Source organism: Coffea eugenioides, chromosome 11 (genome assembly GCF_003713205.1).
Source record: "Coffea eugenioides isolate CCC68of chromosome 11, Ceug_1.0, whole genome shotgun sequence".
Classification (NCBI taxonomy): domain Eukaryota; kingdom Viridiplantae; phylum Streptophyta; class Magnoliopsida; order Gentianales; family Rubiaceae; genus Coffea; species Coffea eugenioides.
This window is the reverse complement of record NC_040045.1, coordinates 7,869,610-7,880,704: the sequence shown is the minus strand read 5'-3', so window position 1 is coordinate 7,880,704 and position 11,095 is coordinate 7,869,610. Positions and strand designations below refer to the sequence as shown.

General features: G+C 35.2%; 1 long non-coding RNA gene across 2 annotated transcripts; it reads right to left on the bottom strand.

The window, feature by feature from the left end:
* Window positions 1-11,095, bottom strand: LOC113753767. 2 transcript variants are annotated; one of them, XR_003465076.1, is made up of 5 exons: window positions 10,523-11,095; window positions 7,125-7,911; window positions 3,575-3,698; window positions 1,910-2,154; window positions 1-556 (listed from the first exon to the last, which is right to left on the bottom strand). It is a non-coding gene; the product is annotated as an uncharacterized LOC113753767 (long non-coding RNA). The 2 variants fall into 2 exon arrangements; XR_003465077.1 differs by lacking the exon at window positions 1-556 and adding an exon at window positions 755-1,368.

The following is an 11,095-nucleotide window of genomic DNA, read 5'->3' as shown; positions in this document are numbered from 1 at the left end:
TTGGCAAAATATGGACTACAAACGAAACATGTTCATGCAAATGGGATCCAGCCTAACACTAGTAAATGCAAAATAAGCTTCTCATTTTACTATCATATGACTGACCTCATTAACAGTTATATAAATCTAATGAGGCATCTATTTACAATCTTTTTTGCGGTTTTTACAGCTCTACAAAAGAAAAGGTCCTGATTAGATTCAAAAGTTGCTGAGGAAATTTATACAAACAAGCCCAATATTTCTTGACATTGTAACATGATGGAATGAGATGCTTATGGGCCTTTCCAGTCATTTGAGGTCAAGGCTTGGTTCTTACCCTCCCTACCCAAGTGAGGTTGACATGCCTTGACTAAGGTTTTTTTTTTTTTACTTTTTGCTTAATGAATATTTCTTTTATTGGGAAAGGAGGATTTTCAACTAATCATCGACTAAGTAATTATAAATTTCAGTTCTTACAAATAGTACAGCTTGCAAAAGGCGACGAAACATGCCTTGATGACGATGTTTAATGCAAGTTGCAGCAAAAGGCATTTCTGCAACTGTTACACCATGGATCCTGAACCAAAACTAAAAATTAGATCTTTCTTGAAGATTCAACCAAGAAACGGATAAAAGTACAGCTGATTACCAATCAAAAAATTAGAAGTTAACTAAGCGACTAATAAAATCCACAACCAGCATGCATTTGAAAAAGATCTAGCATTCATTCCGCAGAGGGAGCCAAAAAGGACAACCTTTAGAATTTTTCATGCATAGTATCCCAAAGAAGAATGCAATACATGAAAAATGAAGTTTGATCTTAAACTGGAGCAGATAGAGCATGACTTTGCTACCATGCTTCTTACTAGGATCAATTTACATGCCTCACCAAAGAACCAAATTTGAGAAACAGGTCTATATCATATCTAGACATCTAATTCTAAACTAGAACCTCTAGTTGCAATAGAATACTAATCTGACTCAATAGTGTCTCCAGAAGTATATCTTGTATTAAGTTAAAGACTTTTTTTGGATAAGACATGTTCACTGGTGCCCAAAAACCTCTAAGTTACTCATTGACGTTGGTACTAAACAAATAGCCTTACACACGCGGGTTTCTCCTCATGAACTCATCTGTAAAGAGCACAGAGCAGATGAGCCACACGAAAAGTAAACCAAGCACTTCCATATCCAACATGATAGCTTCCACAAGCATAGGATTATATGGAGGAAGTAGCAGTGCAATACTCGGACTAAGACTGAAAAGTTCCTAGTGACTAGAGGTTACACAACAGCAGTTACTTGATAGATGCTAAAGCAATCAGGGTGTCGCCTTTCTCCAAGACCGCTATGTAGAACTGACTATAATCTACACGACGAAACATTGAGCTGCAAAAACAAAAGCAGTCACACAGTGCATTGCTTTCAATTAACATCTCGTGTGAGTAATTAAACAACAGAAACAAAGCACAATAGCAGCAAAAAGCAAAGGATTAATAACAATTTGAAAGCCTATGACAGTCTACCATATCTATCGTTTCAGCTACTCAGATGAATATATAGCAACAAACACAATTGAAGTATGCAGACCAAAAAATACACAATTTAAAAGAATCAGACAATTTATCACAGAGTACTACACTATATTGACTTAAAACTCTACCAGAAAGTTTGATCTGCATTGGGGGCAATGAAAAAAGTAACTGAAATTAGCAGCAACGGAAGATGAAATGCAAATTAAAGATGGATGCATGAAAGGCATGTAAAATGTTCATAATCAACAATCAATAATACAAGCACAAGGCTGAACAAGAGAGCTAAACAAGGAAGGTTTAAAACATGGGGAAGAGGATGATGAGAGAAGCCAGGTGCAGAATAAGTGGACATTTTAAGCAGGAAAAGGTTCATGTCTGAAAGATAAAGAACTCACCCCCAATTGTATACTAGTTGCATCATCATATTAACACCAGATATTGTATCCACCATGGGAATAAAATATTCCTTCATCATTTGAATTGCAACAGCTAGCCTTGAGTTGCATTCTGCCTTTAATGCAACAAAGCTCTGTGAAGAATGAGCTTTCTGATCAGCTTCGATGCACTTCAAAAGTATCCAGCGAAATCCATCAGAAAGTAGGATTGAGGTGCCAATTTGTGCTTGAAGACCTAGATAGACCTGCATGACACAGTTGACATAGTATCTTAAAGATATCCACTTTGTTAGAGCAATAGCATAAGAATAGAAACGCACAAAACAACAGTATAGGAAAACCTATACTTATGAACTCTAAAAGTTAATTTAAGAACGTCATCCCCTGCATTATGCGAATACCCTTGTTAACTGCAATAACAGAAAGCATCTTTTAACTCTCGTGTTATTTGTGTATGATTCATTTTTCTTCACTCTCTTGATTCCTAGTTCTAATACAAGTAGGTAAAGAATGAATCTAAAACCTATATCATGGAAAAGCTACTCTAAACACCCCCTGTACCATAATTTGTTTGATATAATTTTCAGATTCATACAGCACTAAAGATTAGAAATCACCACAGTCCTGCACCCAATACGACCTCATTACCTAAGGATATGGTCAACAAAATGATACTTCTTTTGACTTAATTCCAAGATTTTAACTCTTGCAAGGAAAGGACATTATATCAAATTGTTCTGCCATAAAACCACATGGCAAGAATTCAACAAATTGAATGCCACACTGGTTGTAAAACAAAGAGGAATACCTCTTGGCACATCTCGGAACAACACCATGTATCAAAAGTTATATCTAATTTGCAACCACATTTTTTCATGCAAGCTTCATGATCTACCAACACATCGAAGTAATCATGCTACCAGAAATTTTGACTAACAAATTAAGGATCTACAAGCAACAAAACCTAATCAAGGATAAAAACAAATTACATAGTCGACTCCAAAAGGCCCATAAACAATAAGATAAAAACACTTGAAAATCTTTTGAAGTTTTCTAATTACAAACATGCAGCTATAAGATCAACTTAGCACAAGGGGAGATGGATAACACATAAAAGCAACCAAAAGAAAATCATACTTATGTTTGTTCTAATGGAAGTTCATACCAGAGTTGACCTATTTACGACCCAAATCCAAGTAAGGATCTCAGATACATATCACATCCAAAGTCCAAACCTGCCTCGATTTTCATGTCAGGTCTTATCATGGACTTTTGACACAGTTATACTTGCTTATGACATTTACGAAGAAATTTTTGTTAGCAAGTTAGACTTTCATTTCATAATAATAAATTATATATACCTAATAGTCATGTTGAGGCTACATGGGCCATAGCAGTAGGAAAATTACCTTTAGATATGGAGCACAATAAATTGAAGCAGGAAACTCCATTAATGATATAAATTAATCCCAAAAAATATTGGAACTTTTCTAGACTAAGAATTGAAAATTTAGCAATATCAAAATGAATCTGATTACGATACATAGGTTGTTCTATCATCTATCCCATCACTTTATGAACCTTCTCACTCTCCCCGCTGCATAAAGATTATCTAAGTATCCTCACATATAAAGATAATCTGTGACAGTAGATAGGAGAACTTACAATGTTTTTGGCACTGGATGCATTTCAGCATTTCACGAGGTAATAGCACCTCTTTTTTATCCATCCCATTGCTATAGATCTGGCAAGTGCACTGTGGACAATACCAATTTTCATCTGGTATTTCCTGAAAAGAAAAGAAATGAATAAGCATTAATACCTAAAACCAATAGTTCTGCAACAAAACATTAAGACACAGCAAAAAGAATTAAAGAGAAGAGCAAACAAAGAGGTTGAACAGGGAGAAAAAGCCATTAAACCTGGATGAACAAAAAGGGCAATATTTTTGGTAAATCATTAATTCGATGATCCATTGACGTTGTCTTCTCTATTTTTGGTAGGCAACAGATGGAGATTTTCTTTCTTTTCTTCTTCTTCCTCTTCCTCTTTTTTCCTATTTCTTTTCTATGGTCCATGAGAAACATTTTCGCCTCCTAATTACCCAAAAAAAAAAAAATCAATGACCCTTACTTAGGGGAAAGAATGGCACATATATATAGATATAGGCAGACAATACACCTATTTCTTCTTGGATATTACATCACACATTAGCTTATTCACAGAATTGACATTTATTGAAAGTTGATAGTACAGGGAAAGTGATCCGGATTTTAAGGCTCGATTCTTACGTTATGAGTACTAAATGCATTCACACTCACTGACAACTCCAAAATTTAGAAAAGCACCAAATGCTTTCAAATTTGCCTCACAAGTTACTTTGGCAAAGTTGGAATTGTTTGGAGCTACCTTTTATCGACATTGTTCAAACAGTTAACACCCTAATTCCCTTAACTTAATGTTATAGTCTATGAAACCTTGCAAGAGTTCCAACAAAAGAATAAAAATTAAAAGGAAGTATACAATTACATATCAAAATATCAATTTCTGCCTAGAAAAGAGTTATTTTTCTTATCCCTTTCTATAATCCCTAATAGAATATTATTGACTGTATATAACAACATAACATGAGAAAAAACCTAATTGAAACCACAAGGGGAAAAGTTGCTATACTGCGGGCATACAAAAGGTGATTGGTCTTGCTATATCAACATATCCATTTAGCCCTTTCTCTAAGTACATATGATAGTCTGAATTGTAATAACTGGGATAGAGTCACTATAATCCAAGTTAGAGCTTAACATTATTATATCTCTGCTAAGAATAGATAGACACAAGAAGTTACAGGTGTTGCCGTATTGGTGCTATGACATCATCTCTGCTACTACCAATACATAAACCCACAAAGGAAAATTTTATTTAAAACATCAAAAGCAGGAAATGTATCTTAAAAATTACAAGATTAGAAATTATTCATCGCAAATTTGCTTCAATAAAGAGACTAGGTCTCATCAAGATGCATTTACTTGTGCGTTGACAAAAGTATAGAATTTTACATAGCTACTTGAAGATGATTAATTTCCAACTAGAGTAAACTATTGCCAAGAATGAGAGACATGAAAATTTTAAAAAAAGAAAAAAAGTGTAAACTAGTCCAATGTCATGACATCTTTAGAATATTTCTGATACTTTTGAGGATGAGACGGGTAAGAATAAGTATATAGTTAATTAACATAAATATATATATGTAAACAAGAGGCAATCCAACAAACATGCATCCAGAGAGTAACTTATATTTAAAGCCACTGTTCATAAAATTAGCCCCTGATCACAAATGAAAATCGAATTTGAATAATTACTTAATGTGTAAAAGTCTAAGAAATTGTTATGCTGATCTGCTCTGTTGACTTCTTGCTTCTTTAAACCCATGCAGGATCAATCCCATTTACCTTCAATGTCACATAAGCATTAGAAACTATAACTTTTTTGTTTGTTTGACTGCATGCAAGATTAATCCCTGGTACTTTTCAATGTCATAGGGCTGAACATAGGAGGCTTTAACTTTTCAATTGGTAAAGATCCAATTTTATGGGATTCTCTGGTTCAAAGAGGAATAAGAGGCTTTTTTTTTTCTTTTTTTTTTTTTTGCTTCATCCTGTGACCACGCGCGGCATTTATTGTGAAAAATCTTCCACAACATAGCTTAAAGTACTTCAACAGAATTCAATTGCTTGAGATGCAAACGACATTAACAACTAATTTCTTGATAGACTTACCAATTTCTCATAGAAGCTCATTCAAGATCAACAATGAACAAGTTTCTTTCTTGTGTTAAGATTTAGTTGACAATTGTTTTAAATGCAAAACTAATATACTTTTCAAATATATATGAACCATAATAAGTACAAATTTCTTGAAGTGCCCAGACTCAGAGCACTTTCTTAACAAAAGATGGGTAATTACTATAGAACTCCATAAGATTGATTCTTCTTAGTCCAATGTTTTCTCCAAAACTTCTGTTTCACATAGATATTTTGTTTTGCAAAAAGTTCACGAGAAGATTGTAAGAAAGTAATGACCTATGCAACGTTGATGAGATGCCCAAGCGAATTTTAGCTTTCTTCAACCTTCTTATTGGCTCACAGTAAATATTAAGCAAGTCACAAATTATTATGCTGATCCATCTTATGCAATTCAAAACCTATATAGACCTGGTCACACATTCACAATAATACTTTTCAACTATCACTGCATTTTTCTATTGCTTCTTTTTATCCGACAGAGGTTTTCGATTTTTTTTTTTTTGCGCCGGAAGGGGGGTGCAGAGGGAAATGGGTTAGATACATGTTACATGAACTAGTGAATCAGCTAAGATAAAGAACAAGGCTAAGAAAGCATTTTATATGACCCTTCTAGCAACAAAAGTCATATGAAAACTAATTTATGAATTTCAAGTTTCAAAAGCACCTCTTTAGTGAAAATCTCTTGTTGTTTACCATGTTTGGAATTAAAACTAGGTTTGGACAAAAAAAAGCCACATTTTATCTCTCAAACTAGGTTGAGATAGATTTGGACATTTATTCAATGAAATATCCGCATGTACATTTATTCAATGAGGGCCAGTTTTCGTAGTAATGTTAGTGGAATTTGTTTCCATTCTAATGTTTGAAGGCCATTTTAGGAGATACTAAGAAAGGAAAAAACTTCAAATCTGACATGTTGCACCTTAATATTTTTTTCCAGTCATTTTGAAAGGAAGAGCAGCCAAAAGATAATTGCATTACTTAATTTTTCTGAAAAGAAGAAGTTGTGATAACAAAACTTCTAGCTAAAATGACATGCATGCTTTCATTTGGTATTACTTGAATAATTTGTTTTACACGTGTAATTACTTCACTATGTCAAGTGAAGAAGTGAATATTTGTCTACTCACGCATGCATGTAAATCAATAAACACCTACTAGCTTTATAGGACAAAGTAACTTCAAGTATACATGACAAAAGGTTCGAATAATAAAGCCATAGGACAAGAAACATAAATGTAGAATACCATACATGAGGTGTTCCAAGGTAACTATCAATATGGTACGGTTGAGAATTTTAGAGCAATTTTGGAATTGCAAGAACAATATATTAAAAGAAGATCAGAAATTAAGCCAGAGGACAAAGAAAGAGATCAAACTTGATTTGGGATAAGAAACTGAAAAACACAAACCTTGATATACAAGCATTCATGATGAAATGCAGATGGACAATTGTCGCAGTAGATTAAGTCACCATCATTACCACAGCATCCACAATAATCATCTCCATCATCTACCTCTTCATTTTGATCCGTGACACATGCACCTTTCTTGGCCTTGTATTCGGCTGACACAAAACAAATGGCTTCCCCGATTCCATGAAAAGATTTAAGCAAGCACGGTTAACTCTGAAACCAGCATGTCAATTAAACTCAAAGAGTGAAACCACCTTATTGCAGCACTTGCAAAATATTCCACCCAAAGTTATAACACCTTCTTTTACCACAATATTTTAGCCTTCCGAGCACGAAACTGGATCATATCACCAAGGGAAATGCATCCTGAACGAAGTAACCAGGACAACACTATTGTTTGTCCACCGCCCCTTCCAGGACTCTGAAGAGGCAAATTGCAACTACCCATTTAGTTCTTTCGCTTACTTGGACGTTCTGATCTATGGATTGACCTTTTGCAGGTAGACATAAATCTTTTGCACTTCAAAATTGCAGAAACCAAAAGATTGTCATCCTTGAACTCTCATGTCAACAATTTTCCTGATCCACTTTGCTCATGGTTCTTGTCATGAAAATTTTCTGGAACTTCTGAAAATGAATCGCGGCTTTTCCCATCCATATCAGTATTATTCTCCATCAATAAAGTAAAGTCTTTAGAACCTCCTTGTTTTCCAGTAAAATCCTCTATGGTGCTAAGAAGATACTCTCTAATCTTGACTCGTTAATGCTAGAATGAGTTGTTTTCCTGTACCATAGTTCAAGTTTGAACACATTCGTTATTTGTGCTGCAATAAAAAAGAAGCATAAGACATACTTTGTGGAAATGGAGCTGCTTAAGAAAAAAGCCAATGATCCTTCCAGACTTTTATGAACTCTCTTATTCTCCCAACTATGGGAGCTTTCACTAAAACTTCCCAGTATCATGTTTCCTTACTGGGATGTTGCCATCTGTAACCAAACAATTTCCATTGCAGAGGGGAGAAAAAAAGAGGAGAAGAAGCAGAATCTGCCTATTGCATATCTTAAATAAAATCAAGAAGCACTTCAAAACAGAAAGAAACCAAATCATCCAGAATGTAGACCGAAGTAAAACAAAGAAAGGCTTTTAATACATTTGTACATTTGAGCCCTTGCAGTGGTGTGTGGTTGCCTGTATGCACACACAAGCGCATGAAGCATGTGTCTGCTTTTGTGGGTGTGTGTGTGGGGGTGTGTGTGTGTGTGTGTGTGAGAGAGAGAGAGAGAGTGAGTGAGTGAGTGAGTGAGTGAGCGAGCTAGTAAACTCAAAGTTTAACATTAAAGAGAGCTGGACTGCCAAAATTGAACTTACCTAACCAAAGCACCAACAACAAATTAAGCTAATTTAATTGTTTTAGAAGCAGAAATCTTGTGAGAAAATCGACAGACATATACCTATAAATACACGATCAGAGAGAGAGAAAGGGGAGGGTGGGGAGGGACTCGGGGCACGGACGGTTGTGCAACCGTCCCGGGCAATTTTGGTCATTATCAACTGCGCGTAACTTTCTTTGTACATCGTGTAACTTTTTTTTCACAAGATGTATTTTCAGAACAGATAGTGGTGGGCCCCACACTTAGCGCGGAAATCGAGTTACATGGTGTAATCTCAGCCGCACAAAATTTTGAGGGCAAATCTTGGCCTTTAACCGGGCAGGGACGGTCATACTGATGACCGTCCCTGCCCCAAATCCGGGTGGGGAGGGGCAGCAATCTACAAAAACTATATCTTTGCAATTTCAGAAAGAAAATTCAAATGGACTCTCCTCTATTTCCTTTTTAAAAAGAACTGAGATGACTCTGAACATTCTAAATAAAGATTTTGTGAACAACAATGCACACTGAAATTCAATTACGATGATTTTAACTTTCTTAAGAGTCTAATATTGGTAACTTACTTTGAATCTTTACCGTTCCGATAAATTCTTGCTATGAAGACTAATGGAAATCCCAGATCTACAATTAAGTTGGATTTTCTATCAGTTTGATGATATTCAATTAGATGAAAACTTTGTAGGAAAGAAAGAAAACGGCGCCGCGGAGGAGGGGAGTGAGATAGAATAGGGCCCTAGAAATTAAAATGCTCTAATTAGTTGTACAGATGTGTAATTCAGTGAGTAAAGAGAGTTATCAAGTTGCCTTTTTAGCTTTTAGGAAACAAAAGCTTGTATACACTGTATTCACACTTTTGGCAAGCTCATTATGGTTCTTTATCTTAGAGATAGGACTCTGACTTTAATGACTTCTATCTTTGCGATACCACCACATGATGAAATCAATGGCAAGGGCCAAATGTTTTCCTTTCCTCTTTTTGCTCCTATTTTCCTCTTGTCACTTGGAATGCAAAAATTTACTATGTGTGGCGAGCATATCCAACTTTCTATGTCGTACCAGTTGGATTCTAGCAAGCATCTTTTATTAAGAGCTAATTAAAAAAAGGGCCAAAAATATTTTAACAAAAAAAAAAAAGAACATAATTGGTCAGAAGGAAGAAGCAAAAACAAAGACGAATCTAATTGGCCAAAATGTAACCATGAAGATTATAATTTCTGCTCTCAATCCGGGAAAACGTACTTATTGTTGCTTTTAATGATCACTCAATCCTCACTTATCCATCTCCAAAGTGCACTTTCTAAATTCTTTCATATACAACATGTTAGCTATCTTTTTTTTTTTGGTTGCCTGTCACGGTATCCAGGGTTTTGCCCTGACTAATCCGTTAGCATGTTAGCTATCTTTAATGTGTATTTGCTAGTGCAACAAAGAAGTAGCAAAAGTCTATGCCCTTAATCCAATTTCTTGCTACTAAACAATGTACCCAACTTCTCACTAGAAATGCCAATAAGTTAAGCAAATTTTATGATCTATTACAATTCAAAAGGATGGTGACAAAAAAAATTGACGGCATCCAAAAGCCTATTTCCTCTATTCCCTATTAAGACTACTTATCTTGTCATACAACCTGAATTCAATGAATACCTAATAGTTCAATTACTCCACAGATAGAAATTTTTAGTCAATTTCAAATACCCCAACGTACCATTTACATTAATTACCAAAAATCTATTATGCTCTTCACTGCCAAAAAAGAAACTATTCAAAGAAAGAAGAACCCTTTCCCCTCAATCCAATAAAGAGATTACATACTGGAACCAAAGTAAAGTAAAAGAAAAAGTCAACTTTCATAACAATTCAAACGAGTACAAAAAGCTACTAGTGTACACAACTAGCCAACAAAATACCATAAATACCAAAATTTCCACACATTGATGTATGTGTGTGCGTCTAAGATAAAAAAAAAAAAAAAAAAACTTCAATTGAATAGTAACAAAGTATACCAACGATTATCTGATGATCAATGGAAAACCAAGTCCGACCGATGCAGGCGGCATCCGGTGGATCCAAACCCAGTTTAAATCCCCATAAAGCACATGCATCTGTTCCACTCCAGATGAGTTCCCAATAGCTCCACCATCCTTGGCTTCTGACTACTGCTATTGCTAGTACTACTACTACTGATTTTTTCTGTCCAAGCCAACAAAAACTGAACTGGCTTAATCCAAATATATTTGTACTCCAAATCCTGCTTGCAAATCGCGCTAAAACCCATTACGAAGGCGGCAAAGACATGAAGGAAAGAGATATTTAGGGCAATTAGAATAGGCTAAGCAGCAGACAATTTTGGAGACGAAGCCATGGCTAAAAAGTTTAGTCTTTTGTGGGAAGAAAAACAAAAACTTTCCCTACTTTGTTTGTTAAGGGAATTGTGACCAAAGAAAAGCGAAAAGGAGTTAGATATTGAAATTCAATTATGGGTTTTTGGTGGGTTTTCTGCAAGGTATTGAGAAGGCTGCAAAGTTTCGTTCTTACAGAAAATATGGTATTGCTATGTGTGTTTCTTGGTGTGCTAG